Source organism: Typopeltis vanoorti, chromosome 3 (assembly GCF_054136105.1).
Source record: "Typopeltis vanoorti isolate ZY-2024b chromosome 3, IOZ_Tvanoo_1.0, whole genome shotgun sequence".
Lineage (NCBI taxonomy): Eukaryota > Metazoa > Arthropoda > Arachnida > Uropygi > Thelyphonidae > Typopeltis > Typopeltis vanoorti.
Window position 1 is genome coordinate 149974332 of NC_143551.1, and position 17197 is coordinate 149991528.

Below are 17197 nucleotides of genomic sequence, written 5' to 3' on the forward strand. Positions count from 1 at the left end.
CTTTATCATGTCGGAGGGATGATAGCTGTAGTTCGCGATAGTTGGAACCCTTTAACTGCTCTACCGTTAATATCTTTCAAAGTGATGACAGCTTCTGTAACGACGAATGCGCTCTGTCATTACGAAAGTTTTCGTTAATATATTCGTGTTTTATTTGTTTTGGGTCTCCCCAAATAGTCCCATAAAAGACACGAAAGAAATATAGTTAATCGCGAAGGGGATGGTCGATATCAGTAGAAGTTAGGACTTCAGTAAGTAATTTTTTTATGTGTGCAAATTTTGTTTGTCCAGGTTTAATCAAAGAATGATTCTCCATATTTTACAAAATTAATCTGTTTTGATAATCGCTATGGAGCCCCATTTTTATGTAATATACTGAAAAATTATTAAATCTTGCAAAATTGAACTTCGATAAGGTTATTATAGTTTTTAATTACAATAGAATTCGGTAAGGCATTGTTATTACACTCTTTACATATCTTCCACAATGCTACGACTTCGTTCGTTGCAGTGCGCAGTGGAAAAACTTTCGTCAAAATTCAACAGCGGTGGTTTGCCAACATGAATTGCAACCCGTTTCGATATTTACGAACACGCGCACTTTCCCTTGCTTATTTTATTACTTTTATAGAATAGATAGATCACCAAAGCAACCATAGTTTCTTTTTCATATTAAACAGTGGTTGCGTTCAACACATTCAGTTATCGGAAGACATTTATAGCCACCTTGCCAATGATGCTTATATCGGGACACCTCCGAGTGCTTTGGATGAACATCCGGGTCCGTTAGTTGATGAGACCGAGGGCTTGGATCCCGTGTAGCAAGTGAAGGACATTTATAAGAACTATTCAAGTAAAGGTCAATTATGTGTTCTAGAAATAGTGGTTTATTTTTTTACTCTTACCCTTAGTAAAATATACGAACTTGCGGGGTAATGGTTTATTGGCTTCATAGACTTATTTATTTTTGGTGCGATCAAGCACAGCTTATTTGACAACTTCTCTGCAGACAGATTTATTTTAGAAATCTTTTCATTTCAGTGAAGTTAGTCTTTAACAGATGCAATACTTTGGTATATCTTACATTCTATACTGTTCTGAACAGAAGATAATTAAACAATAGCAACACCAGCAACCGAAATACGAACATTCGGGCTTGTACACACGTCTCAAGGTGACTTTTACAGATTGGAAATTGCCCACCCACACACACATACACACATTGCTTTCGTCAGAGACTTAAATTGATGTTGCTATACATCATGAACATTCCTTTATGTAACTTATCTTTTTTGGACTCCCTAGGCCACTTATAGAGAAGTCTGGTAATCGCTCAAAGTTACGGAGCTTTACAACTTTCGAAGTTACTAATAGCAAGCTATAAATTCTACTTAAGTTCATTGGGGGATTCCTAGTTATTGTCAATTCTAGACTTAAAAGTTTTTGTTATTTTTATCCGATATCTTAAAATAGGAGAACGTGCCTTTATTCATTTCCTTTTTGACATTCTTTTGATTGTCTTTTAGTCATTGAAACAAGACTTATCTCCATCTCCCCCCCCCCTCTTCTCTTTGTTTGCAATCAGTTATTTGAATAGTTAAAATATTCATATTGTTTTCAAAGTGTTTCTCTTCTTTTATTGATCACCTGCGCTAGCACGTCAAAGCATCATGAAAATAAAATGTTAGAGTTCACAAGTGATTTAGTATTTTCAATTTCTGCCTCCCGCTTTTACCACAGAAGCGGAAAACTTGAGAAGATGAAGCAGCTATTTACCAATGATCACCTCCGGTGTAAGTGCAAAATGTCAAGAGATGTATGTGGAGATTAATGTCCCATTAAAAACAGTCGAAAGCATTGCTCTTGCTCTTAAGAAACCCCGTTGTTACTGATCATAAGAATTACAAGGAAAAGATACTTTTGTTCGCTATTCATTATCTGCTAGTAATTGTTCTGTGTACTTTTGTGCGTGCGTGTGTGTGTGTGTGTGTGTGTGTGTGTGTGTGTGTGTGTGTGTGTGTGTGTGTGTGTGTGTGTGTGTGTGTGTGTGGTTTGTGCTGTTCAGACCGTCTAACAATCTGTCAACAATGATAAATTGATGGATGAGTGAATACATTAATAGTAATGCACACAGGGTGAATGGAAACGGATATACAATAGATAGACATATAGAGAATATTAAATTGCTTTGAGAGAAGTTAAAATAACTGCTCAATTTCGCAATAGAATAGATAAAGATAAAACTTTTCATTTGGATAATTGAATGACAAGTTTGTCATAAAATTTATGTCAAGCATTTAATTCATGCGTATGAATATTCAATAGATTGACCAAAACAATTGTTAAAAAAATTCCATTGTTAAAAACTATCACTTTATAAATTAGATGCAATTAATTGTTATCGATGTAAAAGAGAATTTCTTCAAGTATTGTTAAAAATGTCCATTACTAAAAATTGACAATTTCTAAATTAGAAGCAGTTAATTGTTGTCGATGGTAAAGGTATTGTTAAAATACTTTCAAACTGACAAATTAGATACGTTTATTTATTGACATAAAAGTGACTGAAAATAATGTATTCTGTACTTGTATTCTTATATAGCAGTCGCATGAATAATTTATGATCTACTCTCTAATACGATAACGAATAAATACCATTATGTTGACTGTTTGTCTCCAAATGTCATTCTATTCCGAATACTGTTTTTGCTTACTAGTTGGTGAATTATAAAATTGCGGAATCATTTATAATTTATAAGTCGTAAACATCAGTTGAATACGATGGCTACGAAATGTTAAACAAGATGTTTTCTCGAGAATTACCAATAGTACACTTACTATTGGTAACAAGTAAACAGACCCTGAGTTAGATCAAAATATTGTCAATTGTAAGTGCACGCCAAATGTCATGTAGACGAAGTGATTACATGAAATTTTCCGTTAGTGTTTTCGTTCAACTACGTTGCAAACAATTTTACTTTGTTTTCGGAAATCCGTACTTTTTTTTTTTATCCTTTTGGTATAGTTCTTATAATCACAGTACATGATTATTATGTGTAGAAATCCACAGTGTCTTTCACTGACTCCCATAAGAGTAGAAAACGTGACCGAATAAAGCTACAATTCACAAAATAGCAAACGTCATTTATTGTCATTTTGGACACTAGATGGCGATAGGAGTCCAACTAAGCTTGTTCGATATTTTTTATTATAAGTTTGCATTACCTTGATTTTTTTTTTACCGTTTTTCTACCCTTTTAGCACTTTTTTTTTGTTTTAAGCAGCTGATAGAAGCAGGCACTTGCAGGTTTAAAAACCAACAGAATTTCGTATATTGAGTTGGTGTACATGCTAGGAGACAGCCTTACGCAGTAGAGTCAAACAGAAACGCCTATTTTTGCTATTTGATACAGAAGGCTAGCTATTTAGCAGTCTTGATGAAGCTTCATGCATATTTCTTTTTTTTTGGGGGGGGGGGTTGCGAATTTTTTGATATTTCTAAATGAGATTTGTCTGTTGGTCTGCTCCTCATGCATGAAAAATTGATAACACGTGACACTTAACACGTTTCATTTCTTGGATTTAGTGTTATGTTTGGCCATTCTTTATTTTGTGCGTCCTTGAGAGGTATAAGTAAATTACTGTTTTTTTGAACTTCCTGCTAGCCTCTTTATTTTTTCATGATCTGCTCTTGACCATAATGAGCAACGCAGACAAGAGCAATACTTTAGAAGTTGGATTTGCATGTTTTGCAAAGAATGGTACACGCAGGTTTTTTTTTTTTTTTTCCTGGTGATTATAAGTCACGCAGTAATCTCGTGTACTTGGAATTCCGACCGCAGGCGTAACACACACACTGGGCTAATAAGTAAAATTAAAAGCAGTAAAAAAAATTATGTCGAGCAAGGCAGCTGCTGTTACCGCAGTGGGGAACGAACACAATCTCGCTTTAACAACAGAAACTAGACTTATCTTTTGTATTACTATAATTCTACCGTCGCGAGTATTCTACATGCTCAACCCCACTTTTAACCTGACTTATTAACATACGCTCCCCCCCTCTCTTCTCTGCATAAGTTTCAACCTATCTTTACAAAGGACACACACGGTAGCGTCTAAACATTATCATTCCAGATGTAACATTAATACAAATAAAAAAAAAGGAATTGATCACAAAACTAAAATTAATTATATATTATTATTATTATTATTATTATTATTATTATTATTATTATTATTAATTGTCTGTTCTATAATATTAAACAAAAGTGCTTGAAATCCAGCAATAGCTATTAATACATAATTTGTATCTATTAATGTATTTATATGAATACAAAAATGTAAATCTTCCAGAATCGTCAATATTCCTGAAACAAAATAAGAACGTAATCAAATACTGAAATCGTGTAATGTTCTGCTCAGATATGAGAATAAAGGCATATAAACAGGTGATAATATTTTATTTTGAAAAAAAACAAACAAAAATGGTAGGGATTATCTACGAGAAGGGAAGAAATCCCTAGTCTAGTCTAAATTTCACATCCAAAGCGGAATTTGTGGAACTTTCTCGGCATATTTTGAACCAAGAATGATTTGTTTGATCTCAGGGAGAAGTGGTAGAGTCTCTCTGCTCAGGAAAATTCAGTTTACAAGGTAGAAGCATCTTTCTGAAAACCACATCCCGAGATATAAAACATGGTCGTCGCATAGTCCTACTGCCTCAGTTGTAATCTAATCAACTACTGCAATTACCTGTAGATTATGCTGTTCTTAATTCGATTAACACGAGCTGTTTTGTCTATATTGCTGTAAACAAACCTGTACGTGCTCTGTGAATCTAATTAATTTTATATTTAGAAACACTGGTGCACAACACCAAAGAAGCATTTTTCACAAAAATAAGTTCAGTTTCATTATATATAGAAATTCTGTGTAATTTTATTATTATTTTTTTAATAAAACGAATCTCTTTAAATTAAGAAGTTAGGGTTTCTTAAAAAAGAGCCTTACACAAACCTTAAGTTACGGTGGAAAAATAGTGATATTTTGCTAGCTGAGCTGCAGAGATCTGCAATTATTATTATATGAATGCTAGAAGCTCGGCGCGCGATAAAATATTGCCTATTTCGTTCTTAGACGTGTAAGTTGAATTGCTTAGTGCTTGTTATTTTTGCCTAGTAGATAACGACTCCACTCTCACGCTGTATATATTCGAATCTTACTGTAAACATGGTGTATGTGAAAATCTTTACGTGGTAAACAATTAAATAGAGCAGGGTAAACCTTAATCTATCCATGTCATACGATATAAGTTACAAACTTTTCATGGCTAGCAGAACTACGACCTATCGCCTATTTCGTTCTTGTCGACGTAAGTATAGTTTATGATCGAGTATACAAAAATATTTTGTTGCCATAGGAACTGAAGCATCATATATCAATCGTCTATTTTAAGCAAACAAAACCCAACCTATTTTATTCAGAATACAACGGCTTCATTTTTAATATTTAGATGGTCAAAATAGAACCGTAATGCCAAGAGTAATTCTAATAGCTGTTTTATTAAAGAATTAATAATAAAAAAATGGGTCACATTCATGCAGTTTCACTATCTTACATATATATGTGTAGTGGAGAAAGAAAAGGATGACTTATTTTTGTTTTAACTGCACACACACACACACACACACACACACACACACACACACACACACACACACACATTTCGTTATTTCATGCCTCGTTTTTCAGTCTACTGAATATTTATGAAACTCATGAATCTTGCTCTGTTTAATAAGTTTGCAAAAGAATAAATTACGACGGAACTGGTACATAAAATGATGGGGATTTTATAAAGAAACAGGGAGAGTCAATTACTCGTGGCTGTGCTTAGTTATGTGACATGGGGATGCGAGAATTACACACTTATTTTCCTGCAAGTGAATTAGCAAAACATTAAATAGACAGCGATCTAGTAAATATTGCTAGCCCTGTTGTAGGTTGCAGTTTAACAATCGTCTGGAGAGTCGCTTAGACAAGCAACGAGAAAAAGGAAAGACAAATTCGTAGCGACTCTTAAGTAACATTATTGCAGTGTCATAAACGCTTACATTACTACCCATTAAGACAACTAATAAATTCCCACATTAGAAGTCAAATAACAGTTAGTAAAATTAAATTTTGAATTAAAGTGTGCCATAAAGCCTCTGTTCGCAATTATTCACTGCACATGTTACGAAAGAGGCACCGAAGTGAAATTGTGGCTTAAATACAACTTGAGTGTGTGAGTTGTGTTTAGGTACTTACTTAAGAAAATAATCTTTTTAGTAAGTTAACTCGAACATTTATGTTTAAATGCAGGCAGTTAAACTTTTCGTCAACTTCAATAAAAGAAGAATCACGATTTGGCATATAATTGCTCATAAAAATAACTTTTATTTTTAGCATTGTTGTGATTTTGACCTCTATTGTTTACAATAATGACTCTTTCGACTGATTTTTATGGAACATAAAATTGCTGGAATAATCACAAATATTTTCACGTACTTCATTTAATCTTTAAACCCCTTCAAGCGTGGCAATCTTCTGAAAATGACATGCATTTACAACAACAATATCCTCACGTGCTTTTATTACCTCATCAGGAATTCACTCGAGTTTATATCATTTTTGTTCACGTGCGACTTTATTCAATTGTTACGTTTATAAATGCAATTTACAGACAAAAATTGTTAGATGCGCTCGTATTCAGGCTATTCCATTCAACAAAAAAAAAGTGAAACTTGACTGCAGAGATTATAGAAGATGAACGATGGAAGGACAAATGCAGAGATGAAAAATTCACCGAATTCAGAAACTGTAACAGGAAACAGCTAACAATAAAAACTATGCACATCAATACCTCATGTATCCTCTGCAGTTGATTTCGATAGCAGCGTATCTATTCGGCATGTTATCAATGAGCCTATCGGGTTTCATTCTGAGAAATGGCCGACTAGATCCTTTGAAAATCAGCGGACAACCCATCTCTACGATAATCAATAAAGTAACGGTAACTGGCTCATGAGACGTCGTCGCATGATGTTTCAAACGTGTTCGATGCGAATTAAGTTTGGTGACTGAGCAGGCCATTCCGGAGAGTCGAAATTCCCTCTTTCTCAATGGTGTGGGAGGTCGGATATTATCATGTATAAACCGGAACTTTGGACCGACTGCACCAACAAACAGACGGGAATGGTGTCCCCCGTAGGAAGCACCGTCGAAGTTTCCCTCAAGTATAAAGAGGCATTTCTACAGCTTTGACAAATTCCTACAGTAGCCTGCTGCGATCCCTTACAGTGCTGCTGTTGGTTCGTATATCACATGTTATGAAACTTTTTTTCCTAGAGCATTGTGACGTCATTTTCCATGCAGTCGTGATCTAAAAAGACTGAACAATGTTCCTCCGTATATGGTGCTATTTTGTCAACAGACTTTTGTTGGAAACTATTTATTATTGGACTGGATAAATGGGCGGTATTTAATCTGAATCAATCTCAAGATAAAAATTATAAAGTGCATAAAGGGAAGAATCGAGAATATTTGACACATTTTCAAGTGTTTTGGAATTAAAAAAAAAAAACAAATCTCAAGATTTTTTTAAATCCAAAATGAAGAGTTGAAGAGTATACATTAATAATAATTTTTTCACATCAACAGACATTATTGGATTCTTCTGTTAATTTAGTAGACACGTTAACAGTTTAAGTAATAACGAAATGTGCATCTATCATGAAAAAAGATCGAAACGAAAGACCCAAATCATTTGGAATACTTCTAGGTCAAACAAAAAATCAATCTTCGGTCATTCTTTACTGCTTTGACAACTTATAATGAATTCTTCATCCTTCTTAATTTTGTTTCTAAAAAAGCAGTCCAGTGATAGCAAAAGGAAAGCAAAACAAAATGCTTTTTTAGCCCAACAGGGTAGGGTTGGTTCTAATTCTATACGAGAATGAATGTTTGATGATGATGCCTTTAACAAATGACAGATGAATTTCATCGCCTGAAGTGGTTACATGTTTGGTCTTTTCACGAAGAGTTTATGGATTATCTAACCCTTATCCTATCCAAGGTGAGGTGTGAGCCTCCGTAGCTCAGTCGATATAGACGAAGCCCTGTGGTCGGAAAGACCTGGGTTCGATTCCCGTCCGTTAAGTCAGGAACCGTTATCTGGTCTCTTTCGACGAAAGGTGAGTTAACCGGTCTCATACGGAAGTGGGGTTCTTTTTTCCACCCGTAAACTCAGGTTTTTCGTTCCCCAGAACAGATAAATCAGCCCCGTGAATGAACACACGCATCTGCAGACAGAGGACACACACACACACACACACACACACACACAGGGAGGCATGGGGCTAACCACTTTATCCTTGAGTTGCGGTTGCGAAGTCCAATTATAGTTGGAAGGCCGTGGGCATTAAGTGCCTGTTAGGACCACTGATGATGATGATGATCCTACCCAAGTTACTAATCTATAATAGGTTGATGACCTTTTATCGGTAGCATCCATAAGTAGATTCATAAATAATTAATTGTATTCCTAAATAAATAAATAAATAACCGAAAAGAGCACATTAAGTTAGCAGATTGTTATACAGTCGCACAGTTCACACAATGTATAGTTAATATGCCAAATAATGAAATTATATTGTTATATAATTAAATTTTTTTAAAAGTTTGACTTTAAAAAATCTTTGAAATTGTTTTGTAAAGTATTAATACACTTTGCTTCTAAACGATTTCAATCCAAACATGGTTGGCCATAATGTGTCATATTACGAAGAGTCTGTGACTGAAATTGAAATTTGAAAAACAGCTGGAAATTTAGGAAGGGGGCGCAGTATTTTTCCTTGTTTCGACTCCTATTTGCTGATGGTATGTGGATTAACACATTGGGGCAAGTGGTACTCATACCAGTAGCAACTAGTGTTTTCACTGACTGGAAAAAAAAAAGGTTGCATTTTGTGTTTGAAGACAGCCTAGGCCAAAAGCTATAATCAATGTTAGCACGTTTCTCTCTGTGTAGAAGTGCAAACACTTCTAGAGAATGCAACTTTAAAATGGAAGTTACTGAAATTATGGAGTAACATAATCTGAGTGAAGTCATCTTCCTTAACGGTTGGGGTATTCGACACTTGATGCATTTACAGTGGAGAGATAACCGAGGGAAATCTGTTGACACGAAGAAACTAACATGTAACCACAGTAAAGATATTTTTCTAAAATTATACTGTTAAATCACAATAATTATCATATACAGATATGAAAATATCCGTAATTAATCGGTACATGTTTAATAAAATATCTTTACTACAGATGCGCGTTAATTACTTTTTTCAATCAGTGTTCTTGGAAGAGTAAAAAATAGTTTCTTGTGGCTATTGCAAATATCAAGCGAAATTAGTACCAACGCTAATAGCCATTATCCAAACCAATCTTTATATTTATTCATAACGGCATCTAAAAATACAGAAACATAATTAACATAATTCCTAAATTAGGAATTAATAAATATGACAGGGAAAAGAAGTAGCAACAAAATTGCCTTTAGTAAAGGAGGTATAAGTAAACTCAAGTTAATTAATATGTGGCTGCTATCATCGATTAAATTCGAGTTATCTTTGCTATATTACCTCCCCTCAAGACACTACTCTACTCTACGTTCTTATAGAGAAACAAACATTCACACCTGCTTATATCAGAATGATTTTTAAAGTTTTTCAATCGATTCCTTAAAAAGTCTTTCTTAAGAAGTGAAGTTGCAAATCTCATTTTGATGTTGCTCTTTGTAATGAATTGTATGCGTTGTTTCTTACGTATTTCCACTAGTAGCGACACAGTATCCCAAAGGGATATTTGCGAAGAGTGAAGTTGTGTCGATATTGGCATTCGAGAATCTAAAGAAAGACGTCTTAAAGATTTTTTTTATTGAAATATGCTGATATTTTCATATACAAGAAAGAAGCTTCGTGAGCTATTGCAGAGAGAGAGAGAGAGAGAGAGAGAGAGAGAGAGAGAGAGAGAGAGAGAGAGAGAGAGAGAGTTGAAGTGCTTTTGCTTGGCTAGATCTTATAAGAGAAGTCTTCCAACAATGCGGCCCAAATGGGATACCATCTTTAGGCATATTTGGAAGTCCATAAATGAACAGAGAGAGAGAGAAGGTGGATTCTTCAGCTGAAATGTTATACGAAGCATTTGAGCAATCACAATCCTTGTTGCCACAATCTATACTTTACTCTGGAAAGCGTGTAGCAGTAGCTACATCTACTTTGCTTTTTTATCACACTCATTTCAAGGGACTATATATGCTCACTTTATATCACAACTGAGTCCATCTTCCACCATCTTTGTTTTTCTTTTTTTAACGATAAATGAAGTCAAGATATTTTGCCAAATATCTTACATAGATTGCAGCTTTAATAGAGTTTCCCACACACTTTTCATCACATTTGTCGCTCTCGTGCAAATGTTCTTATAGAATAACTGAAAATAAAACCGTCCTAAATTCAATTATACCCTGTTCCCAAATTTGGTTTCAGGTATGTTTATGATATCTTATCCTTTGGTTCAAAACTCTGAAGATTTGAATGGTTTCTTATGATACTTCAATAACCAATATCCGCTATTAAAATCGTATTTAAAATAAGTAATGGATGCTTCTCTTCAGTGACACTGATTTATTTATGATTTCTTCCAATGTCATTATTCATCGCGAGCTTCCCCAAATGGAAGATTCTCCCACTACAATCATCATCTTCACCACCACCTGCCATCGTTCAGTACAGAAATTAGACGTTAAAAGTTCAATGAATCTATCCAAAAAGCAATTCGGTGGATTAAATTAGCTTATGTTAATTCTTTAGTAGAAAACTATCGTGATTTGTGATATATTATAGTATTATGCAACACGAACAACATAATTCATTGGACATCGTTACGTTTTACTTTACTAATCTTTATGGCTTCGACAATTTTTACGAAACACGTTAATATTTCCAGTGCACATCACATCAATTAAATAATACACAAAATTTAAACCACTAAAAGCAGCACCATTACCTTATCGACTGTTTTCCTAATGTTTCAATTAAACATGTCTTGTGGAGATATACAAGAACGACTCAATTTCAGATTGACGTTTCTCCTTTCTGTAACTTTCTATTACAACACATGAGAATAAAATACATCGTGACATTCTTTAAACAACAGAAAAAAAAGATATTATTACGACAGGTTTCATGGAGTATTTCATTACTAGGTCGTGAAGATACATGATTGCATATATTTCGTGCTCTTCAAGAGCGCCCTCTTCTGGTGAGAGGATCAGAAAACACTTCCATTTCAAGTCAACACGAATTCCGCGATTTCGTTCAAATTTTAGTTGTTTGGATTTCTAAACATAGAAATTTCTTCGTCTAATATTTTTTTAACTTAAAGATCCTACTATCCGAAAGTTTCTTACTTTTTCTCCTGATGATATGTCCATCACATGACGTTGATGGACATATCATCTGATAACCAGGAAATAAAAAATAACAGTATTTCTTTCTCTTCACAATTCACGTCTGAGGAACTATTAGCTTTGTGCTGGGCTTTGAAAGCCGACAGACTCGCTAACGGCACTTAAAAAATCCATTCTGTTTATAAGTAAACAGGAAGTTCATAAATGGTTTATTTCTGACTCATCCACTAATGTAGACGGTTAGATTCTACTTCATTAATGTTCTATGATATTTCTATAATTAATAGAATCAGCAATAACAACTTCTAAATTTATTTCTAAATTAGAATATGTACATCAAATAATCGTTTTCCGTCTACGATTCAACTGAAAAATTCATCGAACCACTTATTACTAAACCAGTCTACTGCCATTTGTTCGTATACTCATCATTCATTTGTGTTTTCTGAAAATTTCAACCTACTGAATATTCAAATCCAATTACAGGAAGTCTCGTTGTTTTTTTTCAAACTGCCATCCGCATTTTCTAGTCACCATAAATTTTGCACTTTTTTTTATAGGGGATCAAATAAAAATGCCAATTGCCAAATTGGCCTTTTTTCTTGAGATTAAAATTTTTTTTTTTTGGGGGGGGGTTAGTTGTTGCACGCATACAAATAAAGCGTTTATATCTGTATAATAAAGGCTTCATATGAGTGCATACTTATAAGAATACCTGTAGAATCTCTTTTAAAAGATTCTACAGGTTCTTTTTAACCAAAGAGGATATTGATTACCGACTGAGTTATATAAATAGTAGATGTTTTCATAGAAAATAAATTACATTTTAAGAAAAAAGATATCAGAAGTTGGAGAGAAAGAATAACATTGTGCACTTAAATAGCTCGCCACATTGCAAAAAGTGATCGCGAACAAAATGAATGCTTTTGGCACGCAGATAACAGGAACCATATTAATAAGAAATAATTCTATAAAAGGAGAATCCATCTTCCTTTGAGTACAAATACTCGTATGTTAAAGTGAACGACAAATTCACTAAAATCCATAATGAACTCTGTTTTGGTTTCCACTATTCAATTGAAAAGCAAATAGAGAAACTATTATGAACATAGAACGCATTTTACTTTCATTTCTTCATAATGGAATCTGTTTGTTCTCGTGAGCTGTATCGATGTAAGTTGCATTATTATGCTAATATTAAGCAGTACTTGATTAGCATATAAAATATGGTTTCTTGTCATTTCGTTTGCCTTCTCTGTTCTCACGAAAATAGTTTGAGAAACCAACACCTCTATTATTGTTTATCAACAAAACCATATTTACATGTTCTATATTAGGATTTAAAAACATTTATCTATTACTAACAACTTTGTTGCTATTGGTGTCATTCTCTGTAACAACACAATGAATACCTTTGATTAACAATTTATCACATGCACGTGAATTAAAATAGTAAAGTCAACTATAGATAGACCGTGCTTTTGGTTTATTGTTGGTAATTGGCATTCTTATGTATGATATACGACAGCAGGTGAAAACGAATCACGCAAGCAAGCGTGCAATAATCTATTTATTCATTGCACACTTTTATTTAAATATGCGAGTTTTAAAAGTTAATACAAGGTTTTAAAATAAACAGTTTAATATTATTTTTAAGAAATTTTATGAAATGGTTGGGTTATTCTAAAGACATAAATTAAACTGCTTGTTCATTTTAAGAAAGTAAGAAGAGATTTGTAGGATCTAAATTTAACTGCATCAGCAAAAGTATTTACTTGGATGTATATTTGATGAAGCAAAAACCTTCGTTTGTGGCAACTTGCCAAGTCGAACGTATATTTTTCACTTAAACTCCTACCTAGGATCAAATTTACATATCACGTGCAACCGCATAAATTGATCTTCAGTGACCCTTATTGACGTAATTTTCATTATTTTTTTAAATATGGATATTATAAGAGTAATCACCAACAATAACCCCGCCAATCTACCTATAAACACAGAGAGAGGTGGATTATTTGCATTGTCTAAAATGATAATTCCACATATAGAGGGATAGAATTAAAATTCTACAAAGCTAACTTCTTTACCCACTCCCTTCCGGGTTACTGCCGAGTTTGTCTTATGGGAAATTCGACCCCCCTTAAAGAAAAAAAAGTTGTTCAATACATATTAGTTCTCTGGAGATACGCTCCTTAGAGAATTCTCTTCACACACACGCACACACACAAATAAACGAAGATGAGATATAAATACGTTCACTGGGAAAGACAGAACGCATAGATCTCATCTCGTTGCATGTTTCTCCTAAAACATTTTGCATCTTTTAATACTTCTGAGCCCTGGGAATTCTAAAACTGTTCAATAAGGAACTTAGAATTTGTGACTGTCATGCCAGTAACCAATATTAATATTATATTCGCAACTTTTCCGTAGTCTAATAAAAGCTTGTATGGAAGCTATCGATACAAGGTTCGTGCAAGGTGATTTTTAGATTCTTTTTATAGAGAAAGGCTCCAGACACGCTGTCAGCTGTGATTTATTGCAAAACTCCCGATAGAAATCTAAGAACATTTCTTTCAAGAACTTGGAATCGCTTTCACAATTGATAAGGTGTATGTTGAAGACGTTGGCGTATCTTCAAAAATAATACGTTGCCAAGCCAAGAGAAGGTAAGTGAGGGACTTTGTACTCAAGGAAGCCTTCCATTCTAAATTTTTCTCCGTCACGACTTATACTCGGCAACATTCCGAGATGCTAAAAGATTAGTTTTGTGTTTATTGTACATTTATTAAGGCCTGTTTTGAATAGTTATTAAACAGCGATCAAGAGAATGTACTTAACACGCCATGCTTGATAACTTTTTTTATTTCGTGAATATCTGATCCAGAGTGATCTATTTAATCAGATTGATAGGACGTAGGGTTTTATAAAGATGACAAGAATATACTGTAATTTGAAAATTCAGATAAAGGATCTTTGCTTCGTTAGATAAGATCATTGTTCTTTTTTTATCGTTTTATTTATTTAGTTATTTTTGTTATGAAAGGAAATCAGTCGACAAACGGATAAAAAAATAAAAAAAACATGTAGGACAGCATAATTCCAAGTTATCTTTCTATCTCCTCTTTTATTCTTTACTTACAACGTCAGTAGTGAAGACACGAAGCCAGATTTTATTAAAAACTAGAGTTATCACCAGAAAAAATGCAATTACGCTCTAAATAGCGAAAGATGATCCTCGCATTGAAAAGCCATTATTTTAGGTGGTGATTACTTCATTTACCTCCAATTAAGAAACTCCAGCTGCAAACAATTAAATAAAAATAAGAAAGCTTATTGATGTTATCTTTCGGATAACAGTAGAAGCATGCTGGAAAACTTATCGTTGTCATGGAAACAAAATATGGACATTGCATTCATTTTAATTTTTTTATATATAATACATGGAGAAATATTTTTCTCTTGTCAGTTGATTATCTGTTTGATTGTCAATAAAGATAACTTTTCAGTTAACGGAGGTTAAACAATCCTGTTTTTTTTTTTCAGGTAATCTTTATTTTTCAGGAGGGGGAAACATATAGGACCAGCTAATCCCATTATATAACTATCTCGCGTATTAGAATAGGCTTGAATTTGAGGTATTTTCCAGTAAAATACATCCAATTTTCTGCCTGTGCCACAGACACCGTATTCGATTTAATGCAAAGAATGTCCAGTTTATTCTCGTGTTTGATGTAGTGAATACCAAATTTGGATTCATCCGAAAGGATGTGGCAGTTGAATATTAGAATTTTTACTCATGTGCTAGTGTTTGCCTTTTAAAAGTTAGAAACCGCGAGATAAGCATTTGTGGAAATGTGTTGTCTTTTGTTACTCTTTATGACACAAAAACAGTAGCGAGTTGTGGGAAAATCGCTCGTAGTACTGAATGTTAGGTTACTTCACAGTTTGGGGATAACAGACGGAAGGAGGGAGGGGGGGGGATATTGTCTTTAACAACGTCTAGAAGTACGTGATATCAACACCCCAATTGTTACAGATTGTACTACTTCCATGCGATGTGTACACCAGACAACCGAAACTGACTACGCGTGTGTGTGTGGGGTAACGTATCTCTATTGGCATCATATTGGAACTCCGGTCTACTGTCTAGCAGTTATTTCCTCCTTCCTGTCTTTTCATATCCGTAACCTGCGTCGTTTCCGTAATCTTAGCCGTGTGAAGAATGGTCTCCGTGGGACCAGTGCGAGTATCGTAGGATAACTGTTAGCAATTTTTCTCTATTCTGTCTGTGTTTCCGCTATAAAAAGATTGTAAAGCGCGCAGTCTGGTAACTGAAAGTTTCTGTATCATTACCTACAGGTATGATGGGGATATGAGCGATGTGGTTTGGTAATCCTGGGGTTATTTTAGGTTATTATCTTGTGAAGGAGTTTGTGACTAATGTGCAGTGAAAAATAATGGCTTCAGGATAAAGAGCGTCTATGACAGGTTCGACTAATCTCTTCATTTTGTCATCACATGATCCACTTACCTCGAAAACACTTTGTTATTACATTAATGTAATAAAAGACCCTTTGATTTTAATAAAACGCATATTAAGATTTCATTTTGATGATACATTTTGATGATATATAGATAAAGGCATGCATCATTTGATAGATGTTTACATTTAAACATTTAGGAAGTTATATCTTTGGGAATATGTTATGACTGATCAGATATCTTCAGGAACACACTCCCTAATCGAAATTAATTTCAGCATTTTTATTACTAGAGTTCAAAGAAGAAAGCATATATAGTTTATCGAAATGATCACATTAGAGGAAAAAGCAAACAAACAATATTTCACTAATGTCGTATACAATTCAAATCAGGCAACGTTGACTGTCAAACTGACTCATTATGTCTTCCAAACAGGCTGTTTTTGAGTAACAAATCTGTATCTGGTTTGCCACTTCTGACTGACAAGTGTTCTTTTGTTGTCTAAGATACGTTAGTGGGATTTTTAATATACTCATCCGTCATTATTGTGGACACTTGTCATCACTATACTGCTCTTTGATGAAGTTTTACATCTTCTGCACTTTCAGACCACGAAATCCTGCTCTTTAGCACATACGTAGTAAGCGAAACGCGTTTATGTGAATCATTGAGTATTGCAATGATTAAATGAGGGAACATATCTAACAAATAACAGGTTCAATATTTACTGAACACATATTAAGAATTCGGATCACTCCCCACTGTGATGTGGGTCTATAGATCTTCTTAAAGCGATTTTGTGTTGAGGTTCATGTAATGTATATTTATAATCAATAATACAACAGTGACTTAACAATTCCTTATTACTATACGTCTCAGAATTCCCACTCTGTGCTTGCTACGTTGACCGTCACATGATGATGAGATGTGGACAGTAACATGACCTCTTCTCTCTGTTTTTTGAACGTCCTAAGACTTACAGTTTTTATGAAAGCTGTTAAAACGCAAATCAATATCGACTGTAATCACTCTTGTACTCTACTAATTAAGAATTACGTATATATTTGTCTAAATCGTTAGTTAACTACCTGATAATGCTCGGATGATCCCATAAGAATGTTTTATGGCATTATTTCTGTTAGTGTTAGTTCCTAATAGATTTTATTGTATACTGATTAGCAACTTCTGGTCTTCAAATTAGTTTTT